Source organism: Procambarus clarkii, chromosome 22 (assembly GCF_040958095.1).
Source record: "Procambarus clarkii isolate CNS0578487 chromosome 22, FALCON_Pclarkii_2.0, whole genome shotgun sequence".
Classification (NCBI taxonomy): domain Eukaryota; kingdom Metazoa; phylum Arthropoda; class Malacostraca; order Decapoda; family Cambaridae; genus Procambarus; species Procambarus clarkii.
This window is the reverse complement of record NC_091171.1, coordinates 664,147-686,659: the sequence shown is the minus strand read 5'-3', so window position 1 is coordinate 686,659 and position 22,513 is coordinate 664,147.

Genomic DNA, 22,513 nt, shown 5'->3' with positions numbered 1-22,513 from the left:
TATAGACCACCAGTATGGACGGTGAAGCAGGGAACACACAGTATAGACCACCAGTATGGACGGTGAAGCAGGGAACACAACACACAGTATAGACCACCAGTATGGACGGTGAAGCAGGGAACACACAGTATAGACCACCAGTATGGACGGTGAAGCAGGGAACACACAGTATAGACCACCAGTATGGACGGTGAAGCAGGGAACACAACACAGTATAGACCACCAGTATGGACGGTGAAGCAGGGAACACACAGTATAGACCACCAGTATGGACGGTGAAGCAGGGAACACACAGTATAGACCACCAGTATGGACGGTGAAGCAGGGAACACACAGTATAGACCACCAGTATGGACGGTGAAGCAGGGAACACACCACACAGTATAGACCACCAGTATATACGGTGAAGCAGGGAACACCACACAGTATAGACCACCAGTATGGACGGTGAAGCAGGGAACACCACACAGTCTAGACCACCAGTATGGACGGTGAAGCAGGGAACACCACACAGTATAGACAACAAGTATGGACGGTGAAGCAGGAACACCACACAGTATGGACCACCAGTATGGACGGTGAAGCAGGGAACACCACACAGTATAGACCACCAGTATGGACGGTGAAGCAGGGAACACCACACAGTATAGACCACCAGTTTGGACGGAGAAGCAGGGAACACCACACAGTATAGACCACCAGTATGGACGGTGAAGCAGGGAACACCACACAGTATAGACCACCAGTATGGACGGTGAAGCAGGGAACACACAGTATAGACCACCAGTATGGACGGTGAAGCAGGAAACACACAGTTTAGAACCAGTATGGACGGTGAAGCAGGGAACACACAGTATAGACCACCAGTATGGACGGAGAAGCAGGAAACACACAGTATAGACCACCAGTATGGACGGTGAAGCAGGGAATACACAGTATAGGCCACCAGTATGGACGGTGAAGCAGGGAACACACAGTCTAGACCACCAGTATTGACGGTGAAGCAGGGAACACAACACACAGTCTAGACCACCAGTATGGACGGTGAAGCAGCGAACACAACACAGTATAGACCACCAGTATGGACGGTGAAGCAGGGAACACCACACAGTATAGACCACCAGTATTGACGGTGAAGCAGGGAACACCACACAGTATAGACCACCAGTATGGACGGTGAAGCAGGGAACACCACACAGTATAGACCACCAGTATGGACGGTGAAGCAGGAAACACACAGTATAGACCACCAGTATGGACGGTGAAGCAGGGAACACACCACACAGTCTAGACCACCAGTATGGACGGTGAAGCAGGGAACACACCACACAGTATAGACCACCAGTATGGACGGTGAAGCACTGAACACAACACACAGTCTAGACCACCAGTATGGACGGTGAAGCAGGGAACACCACACAGTATAGACCACCAGTATGGAGGGTGAAGCAGGGAACACAACACACAGTATAGACCACCAGTATGGACGGTGAAGCAGGGAACACACAGTCTAGACCACCAGTATGGACGGTGAAGCAGGGAACACACAGTATAGACCACCAGTATGGACGGTGAAGCAGGGAACACACCACACAGTCTAGACCACCAGTATGGACGGTGAAGCAGGGAACACACAGTATAGACCACCAGTATGGACGGTGAAGCAGGGAACACACAGTATAGACCACCAGTATGGACGGTGAAGCATGGAACACACCACACAGTCTAGACCACCAGTATGGACGGTGAAGCAGGGAACACACAGTCTAGACCACCAGTATGGACGGTGAAGCAGGGAACACACAGTATAGACCACCAGTATGGACGGTGAAGCAGGGAACACACAACACAGTCTAGACCACCAGTATGGACGGTGAAGCAGGGAACACCACACAGTATAGACCACCAGTATGGACGGTGAAGCAGGGAACACACCATATAGTATAGACCACCAGTATGGACGGTGAAGCAGGGAACACACAGTATAGACCTCCAGCATGGACGGTGAAGCAGGGAACACTCCACACAGTCTAGACCACCAGTATGGACGGTGAAGCAGGGAACAAAACACACAGTCTAGACCACCAGTATGGACGGTGAAGCAGGGAACACACCACACAGTATAGACCACCAGTATGGACGGTGAAGCACTGAACACACAACACAGTATAGACCACCAGTATGGACAGTGAAGCAGAGAACACACAACACAGTATAGACAACCAGTATGGACGGTGAAGCAGGGAACACCACACAGTATAGACCACCAGTATGGACGGTGAAGCAGGGAACACCACACAGTATAGACCACCAGTATGGACGGTGAAGCAGGGAACACACAGTATAGACCACCAGTATGGACGGTGAAGCAGGGAACACACCACACAGTATAGACCACCAGTATGGACGGTGAAGCAGGGAACACACAGTCTAGACCACCAGTATGGACGGTGAAGCAGGGAACACCACACAGTATAGACCACCAGTATGGACGGTGAAGCAGGGAACACACAGTATAGAACACCAGTATGGACGGTGAAGCAGGGAACACACAGTATAGACCACCAGTATGGACGGTGAAGCAAGGAACACCACACAGTATAGACCACCAGTATGGACGGTGAAGCAGGGAACACCACACAGTATAGACCACCAGTATGGACGGTGAAGCAGGGAACACACAGTATAGACCACCAGTATGGACGGTGAAGCAGGGAACACCATACAGTATAGACCACCAGTATGGACGGTGAAGCACGGAACACACAGTATAGACCACCAGTATGGACGGTGAAGCAGGGAACACACCACACAGTCTAGACCACCAGTATGGACGGTGAAGCAGGGAACACACCACACAGTATAGACCACCAGTATGGACGGTGAAGCACTGAACACAACACACAGTCTAGACCACCAGTATGGACGGTGAAGCAGGGAACACCACACAGTATAGACCACCAGTATGGACGGTGAAGCAGGGAACACAACACACAGTATAGACCACCAGTAATGACGGTGAAGCAGGGAACACACAGTCTAGACCACCAGTGTGGACGGTGAAGCAGGGAACACACAGTATAGACCACCAGTATGGACGGTGAAACAGGGAACACACCACACAGTCTAGACCACCAGTATGGACGGTGAAGCAGGGAACACACAGTATAGACCACCAGTATGGACGGTGAAGCAGGGAACACACAGTATAGACCACCAGTAAGGACGGTGAAGCATGGAACACACCACACAGTCTAGACCACCAGTATGGACGGTGAAGCAGGGAACACACAGTCTAGACCACCAGTATGGACGGTGAAGCAGGGAACACACAGTATAGACCACCAGTATGGACGGAGAAGCAGGGAACACACAGTATAGACCACCAGTATGGACGGTGAAGCAGGGAACACACAGTATAGACCACCAGTATGGACGGTGAAGCAGGGAACACCACACAGTATAGACCACCAGTATGGACGGTGAAGCAGGGAACACACCACACAGTATAGACCACCAGTATGGACGGTGAAGCAGGGAACACACCACACAGTATAGACCACCAGTATGGTCGGTGAAGCAGGGAACACCACACAGTATAGACCACCAGTATGGACGGTAAAGCAGGGAACACACAGTATAGAACACCAGTATGGACGGTGAAGCAGGGAACACACAGTGTAGACCACCAGTATGGACGGTGAAGCAGGGAACACCACACAGTATAGACCACCAGTATGGACGGTGAAGCAGGGAACACACAGTATAGACCACCAGTATGGGCGGTGAAGCAGGGAACACACAGTATAGACTACCAGTATGGACGGTGAAGCAGGGAACACTACACAGTACAGACCACCAGTATGGACGGTGAAGCAGGGAACACACAGTATAGACCACCAGTATGGACGGTGAAGCAGGGAACACACAGTCTAGACCACCAGTATGGATGGTGAAGCAGGGAACACACAGTATAGACCACCAGTATGGACGGTGAAGCAGGGAACACCACACAGTATAGACCACCAGTATGGACGGTGAAGTAGGGAACACACAGTATAGACCACCAGTATGGACGGTGAAGCAGGGAACACTGTATAGACCACCAGTATGGACGGTGAAGCAGGGAACACACCACACAGTCTAGACCACCAGTATGGACGGTGAAGCAGGGAACACACAGTATAGACCACCAGTATGGACGGTGAAGCAGGGAACACACAGTATAGACCAGCAGTATGGATGGTGAAACATGGAACACACCACACAGTCTAGACCACCAGTATGGATGGTGAAGCAGGGAACACACAGTCTAGACCACCAATATGGACGGTGAAGCAGGGAAAACACAGTATAGACCACCAGTATGGACGGTGAAGCAGGGAACACACAGTATAGACCACCAGTATGGACGGTGAAGCAGGGAACACACAGTATAGACCACCAGTATGGACGGTGAAGCAGGGAACACCACACAGTATAGACCACCAGTATGGACGGTGAAGCAGGGAACACACCACACAGTATAGACCACCAGTATGGACGGAGAAGCAGGGAACACCACACAGTATAGACCACCAGTATGGACGGTGAAGCAGGGAACACACAGTATAGAACACCAGTATGGACGGTGAAGCAGGGAACACACAGTATAGACCACCAGTATGGACGGTGAAGCAGGGAACACCACACAGTATAGACCACCAGTATGGACGGTGAAGCAGGGAACACACAGTATAGACCACCAGTATGGACGGTGAAGCAGGGAACACACAGTATAGACCACCAGTATGGACGGTGAAGCAGGGAACACTACACAGTACAGACCACCAGTATGGACAGTGAAGCAGGGAACACACAGTATAGACCACCAGTATGGACAGTGAAGCAGGGAACACACAGTCTAGACCACCAGTATGGACGGTGAAGCAGGGAACACACAGTATAGACCACCAGTATGGACGGTGAAGCAGGGAACACCACACAGTATAGACCACCAGTATGGACGGTGAAGTAGGGAACACACAGTATAGACCACCAGTATGGACGGTGAAGCAGGGAACACACAGTATAGACCACCAGTATGGACGGTGAAGCAGGGAACACACCACACAGTATAGAACACCAGTATATACGGTTAAGCAGGGAACACCACACAGTATAGACCACCAGTATGGACGGTGAAGCAGGAACACCACACAGTATAGACCACCAGTATGGACGGTGAAGCAGGGAACACCACACAGTATAGACCACCAGTATGGACGGTGAAGCAGGGAACACCACACAGTATAGACCACCAGTATGGACGTTGAAGCAGGGAACACCAAACAGTATAGACCACCAGTATGGACGGTGAAGCAGGAACACCACACAGTATAGACCACCAGTATGGACGGTGAAGCAGGGAACACCACACATTATAGACCACCAGTATGGACGGTGAAGCAGGGAACACCACACAGTATAGACCACCAGTATGGACGGTGAAGCAGGGAACACACAGTATAGACCACCAGTAAGGACGGTGAAGCAGGGAACACACAGTCTAGACCACCAGTATGGACGGTGAAGCAGGGAACACACAGTATAGACCACCAGTATGGACGGTGAAGCAGGGAACACCACACAGTATAGACCACCAGTATGGACGGTGAAGTAGGGAACACACAGTATAGACCACCAGTATGGATGGTGAAGCAGGGAACACACAGTATAGACCACCAGTATGGACGGTGAAGCAGGGAACACACCACACAGTATAGACCACCAGTATATACGGTGAAGCAGGGAACACCACACAGTATAGACCACCAGTATGGACGGTGAAGCAGGAACACCACACAGTATAGACCACCAGTATGGACGGTGAAGCAGGGAACACCACACAGTATAGACCACCAGTATGGACGGTGAAGCAGGGAACACCACACAGTATAGACCACCAGTATGGACGGTGAAGCAGGGAACACCACACAGTATAGACCACCAGTATGGACGGTGAAGCAGGAACACCACACAGTATAGACCACCAGTATGGACGGTGAAGCAGGGAACACCACACAGTATAGACCACCAGTATGGACGGTGAAGCAGGGAACACCACACAGTATAGACCACCAGTATGGACGGTGAAGCAGGGAACACACAGTTTAGACCACCAGTATGGACGGTGAAGCAGGGAACACACAGTATAGACCACCAGTATGGACGGTGAAGCAGGGAACACACAGTATAGACCACCAGTATGGACGGTGAAGCAGGGAATACACAGTATAGACCACCAGTATGGACGGTGAAGCAGGGAACACTCCACACAGTCTAGACCACCAGTATGGACGGTGAAGCAGGGAACACACAGTCTAGACCACCAGTATTGACGGTGAAGCAGGGAACACAACACACAGTCTAGACCACCAGTATGGACGGTGAAGCAGGGAACACCACACAGTATAGACCACCAGTATGGACGGTGAAGCAGGGAACACACAGTATAGACCACCAGTATGGACGGTGAAGCAGGGAACACCATACAGTATAGACCACCAGTATGGACGGTGAAGCAGGAAACACACCACACAGTCTAGACCACCAGTATGGACGGTGAAGCAGGGATCACACAGTATAGACCACCAGTATGGACGGTGAAGCAGGGAACACACAGTATAGACCACCAGTATGGACGGTGAAGCAGGGAACACACAGTATAGACCACCAGTATGGACGGTGAAGCAGGGAACACAACACACAGTATAGACCACCAGTATGGACGGTGAAGCAGGGAACACACAGTATAGACCACCAGTATGGACGGTGAAGCAGGGAACACACAGTATAGACCACCAGTATGGACGGTGAAGCAGGGAACACACAGTATAGACCACCAGTATGGACGGTGAAGCAGGGAACACAACACACAGTATAGACCACCAGTATGGACGGTGAAGCAGGGAACACACAGTATAGACCACCAGTATGGACGGTGAAGCAGGGAACACACAGTATAGACCACCAGTATGGACGGTGAAGCAGGGAACACAACACAGTATAGACCACCAGTATGGACGGTGAAGCAGGGAATACACAGTATAGACCACCAGTATGGACGGTGAAGCAGGGAACACACAGTATAGACCACCAGTATGGACGGTGAAGCAGGGAACACACCACACAGTATAGACCACCAGTATATACGGTGAAGCAGGGAACACCACACAGTATAGACTACCAGTATGGACTGTGAAGCAGGGAACACCACACAGTCTAGACCACCAGTATGGACGGTGAAGCAGGGAACACCACACAGTATAGACCACCAGTATGGACGGTGAAGCAGGAACACCACACAGTATGGACCACCAGTATGGACGGTGAAGCAGGGAACACCACACAGTATAGACCACCAGTATGGACGGTGAAGCAGGGAACACACAGTATAGACCACCAGTATGGACGGTGAAGCAGGGAACACACAGTATAGACCACCAGTATGGACGGTGAAGCAGGGAACACACCACACAGTATAGACCACCAGTATATACGGTGAAGCAGGGAACACCACACAGTATAGACTACCAGTATGGACGGTGAAGCAGGGAACACCACACAGTCTAGACCACCAGTATGGACGGTGAAGCAGGGAACACCACACAGTATAGACCACCAGTATGGACGGTGAAGCAGGAACACCACACAGTATGTACCACCAGTATGGACGGTGAAGCAGGGAACACCACACAGTATAGACCACCAGTATGGACGGTGAAGCAGGGAACACACAGTATAGACCACCAGTATGGACGGTGAAGCAGGGAACACACAGTTTAGACCACCAGTATGGACGGTGAAGCAGGGAACTCACAGTATAGACCACCGGTATGGACGGAGAAGCAGGGAACACACAGTATAGACCACCAGTATGGACGGTGAAGCAGGGAACACCACACAGTATAGACCACCAGTATGGACGGTGAAGCAGGGAACACACAGTATAGAACACCAGTATGGACGGTGAAGCAGGGAACACACAGTATAGACCACCAGTGTAACGGGGGGTGGGGGAAATAGCTCTATCTTGTCCATTATTCCACCCCCCAGTTAACTAACGAGGCCAGGGGAAACAGCTCTCTCTAGTCCGTTATCCCGTCCTCAGTTAGCTAACTATTCTAGAGCACCTCCAGAGTTCCTAAGGCAACCTCTCTCGTTCAACACCTTGTAACCTATAGGTATTTGAATACCTAGGTGCTAAGACTACAAGGCGCCGTCACTTGATCAGTTACCCGAAACTCCAGAGAGAACTCTAGAATACAGTATCACTGCCACAAACGTATAAGAGAAACCGAAAGGAAAGAAATGAATAGTGAAGTAATTAGTGAGGGCTTGGGGTGAGAGGGAGAGAGGTGAGAGGGAGAGAGGTGGGAGGAGCGAGGAGGGTCATTAGTTGAAAGTGAGAGTTCAGAGAGGGGTGGAGGGAGAGGTGTAGATAGGTAGAAGGAGAAGAGTAGATAGTAGAAGTAGAAGAGTAGAGAGTAGAAGACGAAATGCTGCCACCATCCATTCTAGACCATTACATACAAGACAAGGAATGGAACTTGTCTGTATCAAAATATTCTCAAAAGATGTTATTACCATGTATCAACTCCAAACATGTACTCATTTATATCATGAACCCAGTAACCACAGAGGCTTTCTCAAATCCTCAACTCAAAGCTCTAGGGAACAAAGTTAAACACAATTTAAATAATAAATTCATAATTATATTTCACATGAAGTATCATAATTTAGCAATTCAATTAAAATGTTCCAGTTTAATATGCAAAGTGAGTCATCATCCAAGAATTCGAGAACCCTACAACTTGACTGCCCCTGATCATCACACAACATATGTAAACACGACCAAGTCACCTTACTGCTCAACTCACCAAGTGTCTCTGCCTATAGCTGGATAGAGAGGGGGGGGGTCTGTAGTTGACAGAGACTCCCGCCCTGCCGGCCGACAGCCTCCCTGCTAGGGCCGTCTCCTCTGCTTCTGCTGACTGCCGTTCTGTCTGTTAAATGCTTAATGCTCGATAGCTCTCCGAGTTTATATTGGGGAACCTAGTAGCTAACTCCGCCCACAAATAGCCTCCGGCACTACCAAGCCACTCCTTAAACGTCGGCATGTTTGAAGGCTACCAGACTACAACTAAGAGATTATCAGAAGCAAGGTGAAATTCGCATGATCTGACCTCAGGTCACTTGGGGTCATTAACGCTTTGAGGTGTGAGATCTCAGGCAGACAACTGGCGCCTCTCAGATCCTTGTCTGTGACTCATGTACTCTATGTATGTATTAAACTAAACCAAACACTTTTACAGTGTTACATCTCCCCTTCTCTCCGAAATAAAGTTTTTGCAACACTGCTAAAGCAAGCTAGCTGTGTGCAACAACTTTATTAACGAAAAAAAATACATCCTAGCTAAACAAATATACATCATCCTACTCTAAAAAAATGAAATATATAGACAGACGTCCATTGTCTCTGGCTGGGCGACGTCACTGCTTGGTCTTGTAGATAATCCTATACCACATTTCTTCAACACAACTGCCTCCGTCGCTTCTCCGTCGTTAACGCACAACAACCCTTGGTCAACCCGAAAGCCGTTACTACTTGAACTGCGCACAGGACCGTGGAATTCGGTTGTCCCAGCTGATCTGTAATTGGCCCTACGTCAGTCACCATGAGAGACGTATATTGGGGTTCTTCACAGCTATAGGGACTACAAGTTTCGAGACCTTCATATAGTTGCCAACAGTAGAAATCCCATCCTACTCTTCTTCCTCCTTGTTGCTCCAGCACGCCTCCTTCAGAGAGCTACTTCTGACAGCCACATCAAGTCCGCACGACACAGGAAGAATCATTCAACAGAGCAACATGCTTGCAGGAGGGGCGGCCAGTTAAGGCAAACGATCCTGTCTTGCAATTACGCTCCATGCAATGATGCTGACACCAGCAAGGAACACGAGGCATCGTGTCTCACTCAGCTTGTCTTATCTTCTTCTTCTTCTTTCTTCTTTCTTCTCTCTTCCTTCTTCTCTCTTCTTTCTTCTCTCTTCCTCCTCTCATGGGTCTTTGACAAGCGACCTGGGGTCCATTGGGGTCCGTCCGTCCTGGGGTCCATCCTGGGTAGACCGATGTTGGTGGGACAGACTGGAGTCGTTGTTGCTCCTCTTCCATCTTTACTGGGTCGTCTGGGGTCGTCTGCAGAACGACCTGGAGTCCACTGGGGGTCCGTCCGTCCTGGGGTCCACTGGGTAGACCAATGTTGACTGACCGAGAGGGCTGCATCTTGGGGTCCCCTGGGGTGGTGATGGTGGTGGAGCCATGACCTCCAGGTAGTGGGCTGGTCGTGGTGGTGGTGATAAACGCCCGTGAGTGTGGTACACAGCAGCCGTCTCCCTCTTTTGTATGTGCGTCTCTCCCCTCTTCTGGCTCCCACCTGTGGGTGAACAGAAAGGCGACAATACGTGTTCCCAAGATGTTTGTGTGACCCTGTAGTTTGTATAGGGTTACACAGTCCTATCATACCGCTCTCCTCCTGGCAACAACTACACTTAAATTTTTAATAATCCAATTAACTCTGAATGATATTGACTTGGTGGAACATAAAACAGTAACAGAGTAAAGTTAGAGAAGAGAGAATAAGGTCGTCACTACTTTTAACTTGTCACAAAATAAATCAACACTAATAGACAAAACGCTAGCCTAACTTAACTGTACCTTTCCTAATCTTAAGTACATAATTATCCGTTACTCCCACCCTTAACCTACAGCCACCTACGTGACCCAGAGTGTTTCCCTAGCATCTCCGCCGGTCAACAACTCCAAACTGTTGCCACCCCTGTGACCAGACTATCTAACGTCGAGCGTCCCCAACGTGAAGTCTACTGACATACTAAGCCTCCCCCTAGCATGCTGTACAATACCAGTACACCTCGGGTTATTGCGTTCAAATGGAGTAAAACAGTCGATCGCAATAATCTGAGCAGAACCACTACTTAAAAACTACACCTGCCACTCCCCACTGACCTGGAGACCAGCGGTGGCTGGGTGTCCCCGTGGGACATGCGAGGTCACCTGTCACACTCAGGTGAGCTCCACTACCAACACCGCTAAGTTCCAAAATCACCAAATCTTATCACTAACATTAATCACTACACACGGAAGTTCTGGTGAACATTCCCTGAACACCACAAAACTCACAAAATCACTAAACCACAACACTAGAGAATCACTATCTCCTAGCCTGAAAAAAACTCGCTAAATCGCGAAAGTAAAACACCTGTCAAGATCTCCCTGATAGCGCCTGAGCGGCAAAAAGACACGTGGGACTGAACAATGTTCAAAAGAACACCAATACCTTAAACATTGTTCAACACCGCTGCCATCATTGTAACGGGGGGTGGGGGAAATAGCTCTATCTTGTCCATTATTCCACCCCCCAGTTAGCTAACGAGGCCGGGGGAAACAGCTCTCTCTAGTCCGTTATCCCGTCCTCAGTTAGCTAACTATTCTAGAGCACCTCCAGAGTTCCTAAGGCAACCTCTCTCGTTCAACACCTTGTAACCTATAGGTATTTGAATACCTAGGTGCTAAGACTACAAGGCGCCGTCACTTGATCAGTTACCCGAAACTCCAGAGAGAACTCTAGAATACAGTATCACTGCCACAAACGTATAAGAGAAACCGAAAGGAAAGAAATGAATAGTGAAGTAATTAGTGAGGGCTTGGGGTGAGAGGGAGAGAGGTGAGAGGGAGAGAGGTGGGAGGAGCGAGGAGGGTCATTAGTTGAAAGTGAGAGTTCAGAGAGGGGTGGAGGGAGAGGTGTAGATAGGTAGAAGGAGAAGAGTAGATAGTAGAAGTAGAAGAGTAGATAGTAGAAGACGAAATGCTGCCACCATCCATTCTAGACCATTACATACAAGACAAGGAATGGAACTAGTCTGTATCAAAATATTCTCAAAAGATGTTATTACCATGTATCAACTCCAAACATGTACTCATTTATATCATGAACCCAGTAACCACAGAGGCTTTCTCAAATCCTCAACTCAAAGCTCTAGGGAACAAAGTTAAACACAATTTAAATAATAAATTCATAATTATATTTCACATGAAGTATCATAATTTAGCAATTCAATTAAAATGTTCCAGTTTAATATGCAAAGAGAGTCATCATCCAAGAATTCGAGAACCCTACAACTTGACTGCCCCTGATCATCACACAACATATGTAAACACGACCAAGTCACCTTACTGCTCAACTCACCAAGTGTCTCTGCCTATAGCTGGATAGAGAGGGGGGGGGGTCTGTAGTTGACAGAGACTCCCGCCCTGCCGGCCGACAGCCTCCCTGCTAGGGCCGTCTCCTCTGCTTCTGCTGACTGCCGTTCTGTCTGTTAAATGCTTAATGCTCGATAGCTCTCCGAGTTTATATTGGGGAACCTAGTAGCTAACTCCGCCCACAAATAGCCTCCGGCACTACCAAGCCACTCCTTAAACGTCGGCATGTTTGAAGGCTACCAGACTACAACTAAGAGATTATCAGAAGCAAGGTGAAATTCGCATGATTTGACCTCAGGTCACTTGGGGTCATTAACGCTTTGAGGTGTGAGATCTCAGGCAGACAACTGGCGCCTCTCAGATCCTTGTCTGTGACTCATGTACTCTATGTATGTATTAAACTAAACCAAACACTTTTACAGTGTTACACCAGTATGGACGGTGAAGCAGGGAACACCACACAGTATAGACCACCAGTATGGACGGTGAAGCAGGGAACACACAGTATAGACCACCAGTATGGACGGTGAAGCAGGGAACACACAGTATAGACCACCAGTATGGACGGTGAAACAGGGAACACTACACAGTACAGACCACCAGTATGGTCGGTGAAGCAGGGAACACACAGTATAGACCACCAGTATGGACGGTGAAGCAGGGAACACACAGTCTAGACCACCAGTATGGACGGTGAAGCAGGGAACACACAGTATAGACCACCAGTATGGACGGTGAAGCAGGGAACACCACACAGTATAGACCACCAGTATGGACGGTGAAGTAGGGAACACACAGTATAGACCACCAGTATGGACGGTGAAGCAGGGAACACACAGTATAGACCACCAGTATGGACGGTGAAGCAGGGAACACACCACACAGTATAGACCACCAGTATATACGGTGAAGCAGGGAACACCACACAGTATAGACCACCAGTATGGACGGTGACGCAGGAACACCACACAGTATAGACCACCAGTATGGACGGTGAAGCAGGGAACACCACACAGTATAGACCACCAGTATGGACGGTGAAGCAGGGAACACCACACAGTATAGACCACCAGTATGGACGGTGAAGCAGGGAACACCACACAGTATAGACCACCAGTATGGACGGTGAAGCAGGAACACCACACAGTATAGACCACCAGTATGGACGGTGAAGCAGGGAACACCACACAGTATAGACCACCAGCATGGACGGTGAAGCAGGGAACACCACACAGTATAGACCACCAGTATGGACGGTGAAGCAGGGAACACACAGTATAGACCACCAGTATGGACGGTGAAGCAGGGAACACCACACAGTACAGACCACCAGTATGGACGGTGAAGCAGGGAACACACAGTATAGACCACCAGTATGGACGGTGAAGCAGGGAACACACAGTCTAGACCACCAGTATGGACGGTGAAGCAGGGAACACACAGTATAGACCACCAGAATGGACGGTGAAGCAGGGAACACCACACAGTATAGACCACCAGTATGGACGGTGAAGTAGGGAACACACAGTATAGACCACCAGTATGGACGGTGAAGCAGGGAACACACAGTATAGACCACCAGTATGGACGGTGAAGCATTGAACACACCACACAGTATAGACCACCAGTATATACGGTGAAGCAGGGAACACCACACAGTATAGACCACCAGTATGGACGGTGAAGCAGGAACACCACACAGTATAGACCACCAGTATGGACGGTGAAGCAGGGAACACCACACAGTATAGACCACCAGTATGGACAGTGAAGCAGGGAACACCACACAGTATAGACCACCAGTATGGACGGTGAAGCAGGGAACACCACACAGTGTAGACCACCAGTATGGACGGTGAAGCAGGAACACCACACAGTATAGACCACCAGTATGGACGGTGAAGCAGGGAACACCACACAGTATAGACCACCAGTATGGACGGTGAAGCAGGGAACACCACACAGTATAGACCACCAGTATGGACGGTGAAGCAGGGAACACACGGTTTAGACCACCAGTATGGACGGTGAAGCAGGGAACACACAGTATAGACCACCAGTATGGACGGTGAAGCAGGGAACACACAGTATAGACCACCAGTATGGACGGTGAAGCAGGGAATACACAGTGTAGACCACCAGTATGGACGGTGAAGCAGGGAACACTCCACACAGTCTAGACCACCAGTATGGACGGTGAAGCAGGGAACACACATTCTAGACCACCAGTATTGACGGTGAAGCAGGGAACACAACACACAGTCTAGACCACCAGTATGGACGGTGAAGCAGGGAACACACATTCTAGACCACCAGTATTGACAGTGAAGCAGGGAACACAACACACAGTCTAGACCACCAGTATGGACGGTGAAGCAGGGAACACCACACAGTATAGACCACCAGTATGGACGGTGAAGCAGGGAACACACAGTATAGACCACCAGTATGGACGGTGAAGCAGGGAACACCATACAGTATAGACCACCAGTATGGACGGTGAAGCAGGAAACACACCACACAGTCTAGACCACCAGTATGGACGGTGAAGCAGGGAACACACAGTATAGACCACCAGTATGGACGGTGAAGCAAGGAACACACAGTATAGACCACAAGTATGGACGGTGAAGCAGGGAACACACAGTATAGACCACCAGTATGGACGGTGAAGCAGGGAACACAACACACAGTATAGACCACCAGTATGGACGGTGAAGCAGGGAACACTCAGTATAGACCACCAGTATGGACGGTGAAGCAGGGAACACACAGTATAGACCACCAGTATGGACGGTGAAGCAGGGAACACACAGTATAGACCACCAGTATGGACGGTGAAGCAGGGAACACAACACACAGTATAGACCACCAGTATGGACGGTGAAGCAGGGAACACACAGTATAGACCACCAGTATGGACGGTGAAGCAGGGAACACACAGTATAGACCACCAGTATGGACGGTGAAGCAGGGAACACAACACAGTATAGACCACCAGTATGGACGGTGAAGCAGGGAACACACAGTATAGACCACCAGTATGGACGGTGAAGCAGGGAACACACAGTATAGACCACCAGTATGGACGGTGAAGCAGGGAACACACCACACAGTATAGACCACCAGTATATACGGTGAAGCAGGGAACACCACACAGTATAGACCACCAGTATGGACGGTGAAGCAGGGAACACCACACAGTCTAGACCACCAGTATGGACGGTGAAGCAGGGAACACCACACAGTATAGACCACCAGTATGGACGGTGAAGCAGGAACACCACACAGTATGGACCACCAGTATGGACGGTGAAGCAGGGAACACCACACAGTATAGACCACCAGTAAGGACGGTGAAGCAGGGAACACACAGTATAGACCACCAGTATGGACGGTGAAGCAGGGAACACCCAGTTTAGACCACCAGTATGGACGGTGAAGCAGGGAACACACAGTATAGACCACCAGTATGGACGGAGAAGCAGGGAACACACAGTATAGACCACCAGTATGGACGGTGAAGCAGGGAATACACAGTATAGACCACCAGTATGGACGGTGAAGCAGGGAACACTCCACACAGTCTAGACCACCAGTATGGACGGTGAAGCAGGGAACACACAGTCTAGACCACCAGTATTGACGGTGAAGCAGGGAACACAACACACAGTCTAGACCACCAGTATGGACGGTGAAGCAGGGAACACAACACAGTATAGACCACCAGTATGGACGGTGAAGCAGGGAACACCACACAGTATAGACCACCAGTATTGACGGTGAAGCAGGGAACACCACACAGTATAGACCACCAGTATGGACGGTGAAGCAGGGAACACCACACAGTATAGACCACCAGTATGGACGGTGAAGCAGGGAACACACAGTATAGACCACCAGTATGGACGGTGAAGCAGGGAACACCATACAGTATAGACCACCAGTATGGACGGTGAAGCACGGAACACACAATATAGACCACCAGTATGGACGGTGAAGCAGGGAACACACCACACAGTCTAGACCACCAGTATGGACGGTGAAGCAGGGAACACACAGTCTAGACCACCAGTATGGACGGTGAAGCAGGGAACACACAGTCTAGACCACCAGTATAGACGGTGACGCAGGGAACACCACACAGTATAGACCACCAGTATGGACGGTGAAGCAGGGAACACCACACAGTATAGACCACCAGTATGGACGGTGAAGCAGGGAACACAACACACAGTATAGACCACCAGTATGGACGGTGAAGCAGGGAACACACCACACAGTATAGACCAACAGTATGGACTGTGAAGCAGGGAACACACCACACAGTATAGACCACCAGTTTGGACAGTGAAGCAGGGAACACCACACAGTATAGACCACCAGTATGGACGGTGAAGCAGGGAACACACCATACAGTATAGACCACCAGTATGGACGGTGAAGCAGGGAACACACAGTATAGACCACCAGCATGGACAGTGAAGCAGGGAACACTCCACACAGTCTAGACCACCAGTATGGACCGTGAAGCAGGGAACTAAACACACAGTCTAGACCACCAGTATGGACGGTGAAGCAGGGAACACACCACACAGTATAGACCACTAGTATGGAAGGTGAAGCACTGAACACACAACACAGTATAGACCACCAGTATGGACATTGAAGCAGAGAACACACCACACAGTATAGACCACCAGTATGGACGGTGAAGCAGGGAACACCACACAGTATAGACCACCAGTATGGACGGTGAGGCAGGGAACACTACACAGTATAGACCACCAGTATGGACGGTGAAGCAGGGAACACACAGTATAGACCACCAGTATGGACGGTGAAGGAGGGAACACACAGTATAGACCACCAGTATGGACGGTGAAGCAGGGAACACCACACAGTATAGACCACCAGTATGGACGGTGAAGCAGGGAACACAACACAGTATAGACCACCAGTATGGACGGTGAAGCAGGGAACACAACACACAGTATAGACCACCAGTATGGACGGTGAAGCAGGGAACACCACACAGTATAGACCACCAGTATGGACGGTGAAGCAGGGAACACACCACACAGTATAGACCACCAGTATGGACGGTGAAGCAGGGAACACCACACAGTATAGACCACCAGTATGGACGGTGAGGCAGGGAACACTACACAGTATAGACCACCAGTATGGACGGTGAAGCAGGGAACACACAGTATAGACCACCAGTATGGACGGTGAAGCAGGGAACACACAGTATAGACCACCAGTATGGACGGTGAAGCAGGGAACACAACACAGTATAGACCACCAGTATGGACGGTGAAGCAGGGAACACACAGTATAGACCACCAGTATGGACGGTGAAGCAGGGAACACACAGTATAGACCACCAGTATGGACGGTGAAGCAGGGAACACACCACACAGTATAGACCACCAGTATATACGGTGAAGCAGGGAACACCACACAGTATAGACTACCAGTATGGACGGTGAAGCAGGGAACACCACACAGTCTAGACCACCAGTATGGACGGTGAAGCAGGGAACACCACACAGTATAGACCACCAGTATGGACGGTGAAGCAGGAACACCACACAGTATGGACCACCAGTATGGACGGTGAAGCAGGGAACACCACACAGTATAGACCACCAGTAAGGACGGTGAAGCAGGGAACACACAGTATAGACCACCAGTATGGACGGTGAAGCAGGGAACACCCAGTTTAGACCACCAGTATGGACGGTGAAGCAGGGAACACACAGTATAGACCACCAGTATGGACGGAGAAGCAGGGAACACACAGTATAGACCACCAGTATGGACGGTGAAGCAGGGAATACACAGTATAGACCACCAGTATGGACGGTGAAGCAGGGAACACTCCACACAGTCTAGACCACCAGTATGGACGGTGAAGCAGGGAACACACAGTCTAGACCACCAGTATTGACGGTGAAGCAGGGAACACAACACACAGTCTAGACCACCAGTATGGACGGTGAAGCAGGGAACACAACACAGTATAGACCACCAGTATGGACGGTGAAGCAGGGAACACCACACAGTATAGACCACCAGTATTGACGGTGAAGCAGGGAACACCACACAGTATAGACCACCAGTATGGACGGTGAAGCAGGGAACACCACACAGTATAGACCACCAGTATGGACGGTGAAGCAGGGAACACACAGTATAGACCACCAGTATGGACGGTGAAGCAGGGAACACCATACAGTATAGACCACCAGTATGGACGGTGAAGCACGGAACACACAGTATAGACCACCAGTATGGACGGTGAAGCAGGGAACACACCACACAGTCTAGACCACCAGTATGGACGGTGAAGCAGGGAACACACAGTCTAGACCACCAGTATGGACGGTGAAGCAGGGAACACACAGTCTAGACCACCAGTATAGACGGTGACGCAGGGAACACCACACAGTATAGACCACCAGTATGGACGGTGAAGCAGGGAACACCACACAGTATAGACCACCAGTATGGACGGTGAAGCAGGGAACACAACACACAGTATAGACCACCAGTATGGACGGTGAAGCAGGGAACACACCACACAGTATAGACCAACAGTATGGACTGTGAAGCAGGGAACACACCACACAGTATAGACCACCAGTTTGGACAGTGAAGCAGGGAACACCACACAGTATAGACCACCAGTATGGACGGTGAAGCAGGGAACACACCATACAGTATAGACCACCAGTATGGACGGTGAAGCAGGGAACACACAGTATAGACCACCAGCATGGACAGTGAAGCAGGGAACACTCCACACAGTCTAGACCACCAGTATGGACCGTGAAGCAGGGAACTAAACACACAGTCTAGACCACCAGTATGGACGGTGAAGCAGGGAACACACCACACAGTATAGACCACTAGTATGGAAGGTGAAGCACTGAACACACAACACAGTATAGACCACCAGTATGGACATTGAAGCAGAGAACACACCACACAGTATAGACCACCAGTATGGACGGTGAAGCAGGGAACACCACACAGTATAGACCACCAGTATGGACGGTGAGGCAGGGAACACTACACAGTATAGACCACCAGTATGGACGGTGAAGCAGGGAACACACAGTATAGACCACCAGTATGGACGGTGAAGGAGGGAACACACAGTATAGACATCCAGTATGGACGGTGAAGCAGGGAACACCACACAGTATAGACCACCAGTATGGACGGTGAAGCAGGGAACACAACACAGTATAGACCACCAGTATGGACGGTGAAGCAGGGAACACAACACACAGTATAGACCACCAGTATGGACGGTGAAGCAGGGAACACCACACAGTATAGACCACCAGTATGGACGGTGAAGCAGGGAACACACCACACAGTATAGACCACCAGTACGGACGGTGAAGCAGGGAACACACAGTCTAGACGACCAGTATGGACGGTGAAGCAGGGAACACCACACAGTATAGACCACCAGTATGGACGGTGAAGCAGGGAACACACAGTATAGACCACCAGTATGGACGGTAAAGCAGGGAACACACAGTATAGACCACCAGTATGGACGGTGAACCAGGGAACACCACACAGTATAGACCACCAGTATGGACGGTGAAGCAGGGAACACACAGTATAGACCACCAGTATGGACGGTGAAGCAGGGAACACACAGTATAGACCACCAGTATGGACGGTGAAGCAGGGAACACCACACAGTACAGACCACCAGTATGGACGGTGAAGCAGGGAACACACAGTATAGACCACCAGTATGGACGGTGAAGCAGGGAACACACAGTCTAGACCACCAGTATGGACGGTGAAGCAGGGAACACACAGTATAGACCACCAGTATGGACGGTGAAGCAGGGAACACCACACAGTATAGACCACCAGTATGGACGGAGAAGTAGGGAACACACAGTATAGACCACCAGTATGGACGGTGAAGCAGGGAACACACAGTATAGACCACCAGTATGGACGGTGAAGCAGGGAACACACCACACAGTATAGACCACCAGTATATACTGTGAAGCAGGGAACACCACACAGTATAGACCACCAGTATGGACGGTGAAGCAGGGAACACCACACAGTCTAGACCACCAGTATGGACGGTGAAGCAGGGAACACCACACAATATAGACCACCAGTATGGACGGTGAAGCAGGGAACACCACACAGTATAGACCACCAGTATGGACGGTGAAGCAGGGAACACCACACAGTATAGACCACCAGTATGGACGGTGAAGCAGGGAACACCACACAGTATAGACCACCAGTATGGACGGTGAAGCAGGAACACCACACAGTATAGACCACCAGTATGGACGGTGAAGCAGGGAACACCACACAGTATAGACCACCAGTATGGACGGTGAAGCAGGGAACACCACACAGTATAGACCACCAGTATGGACGGTGAAGCAGGGAAAACACAGTTTAGACCACCAGTATGGACGGTGAAGCAGGGAACACACAATATAGACCACCAGTATGGACGGTGAAGCAGGGAACACACAGTATAGACCACCAGTATGGACGGTGAAGCAGGGAACACACAGTATAGACCACCAGTATGGACGGTGAAGCAGGGAACACACCACACAGTCTAGACCACCAGTATGGACGGTGAAGCAGGGAACACACAGTCTAGACCACCAGTATGGACGGTGAAGCAGGGAACACACAGTCTAGACCACCAGTATGGACGGTGAGGCAGGGAACACCACACAGTATAGACCACCAGTATGGACGGTGAAGCAGGGAACACCACACAGTATAGACCACCAGTATGGACGGTGAAGCAGGGAACACAACACACAGTATAGACCACCAGTATGGACGGTGAAGCAGGGAACACACCACACAGTATAGACCAACAGTATGGACTGTGAAGCAGGGAACACACCACACAGTATAGACCACCAGTATGGACGGTGAAGCAGGGAACACCACACAGTATAGACCACCAGTATGGACGGTGAAGCAGGGAACACACCATACAGTATAGACCACCAGTATGGACGGTGAAGCAGGGAACACACAGTATAGACCACCAGCATGGACGGTGAAGCAGGGAACACTCCACACAGTCTAGACCACCAGTATGGACGGAGAAGCAGGGAACAAAACACACAGTCTATACCACCAGTATGGACGGTGAAGCAGGGAACACACCACACAGTATAGACCACCAGTATGGACGGTGAAGCACTGAACACACAACACAGTATAGACCACCAGTATGGACGGTGAAGCAGAGAACACACCACACAGTATAGACCACCAGTATGGACGGTGAAGCAGGGAACACCACACAGTATAGACCACCAGTATGGACGGTGAAGCAGGGAACACAACACACAGTATAGACCACCAGTATGGACGGTGAAGCAGGGAACACACCACACAGTATAGACCAACAGTATGGACTGTGAAGCAGGGAACACACCACACAGTATAGACCACCAGTATGGACGGTGAAGCAGGGAACACCACACAGTATAGACCACCAGTATGGACGGTGAAGCAGGGAACACACCATACAGTACAGACCACCAGTATGGACGGTGAAGCAGGGAACACACAGTATAGACCACCAGCATGGACGGTGAAGCAGGGAACACTCCACACAGTCTAGACCACCAGTATGGACGGTGAAGCAGGGAACAAAACACACAGTCTAGACCACCAGTATGGACGGTGAAGCAGGGAACACACCACACAGTATAGACCACCAGTATGGACGGTGAAGCACTGAACACACAACACAGTATAGACCACCAGTATGGACGGTGAAGCAGAGAACACACCACACAGTATAGACCACCAGTATGGACGGTGAAGCAGGGAACACCACACAGTATAGACCACCAGTATGGACGGTGAAGCAGGGAACACCACACAGTATAGACCACCAGTATGGACGGTGAAGCAGGGAACACACAGTATAGACCACCAGTATGGACGGTGAAGGAGGGAACACACAGTATAGACCACCAGTATGGACGGTGAAGCAGGGAACACCACACAGTATAGACCACCAGTATGGACGGTGAAGCAGGGAACACAACACAGTATAGACCACCAGTATGGACGGTGAAGCAGGGAACACAACACACAGTCTAGACCACCAGTATGGACGGTGAAGCAGGGACACACCAGTAT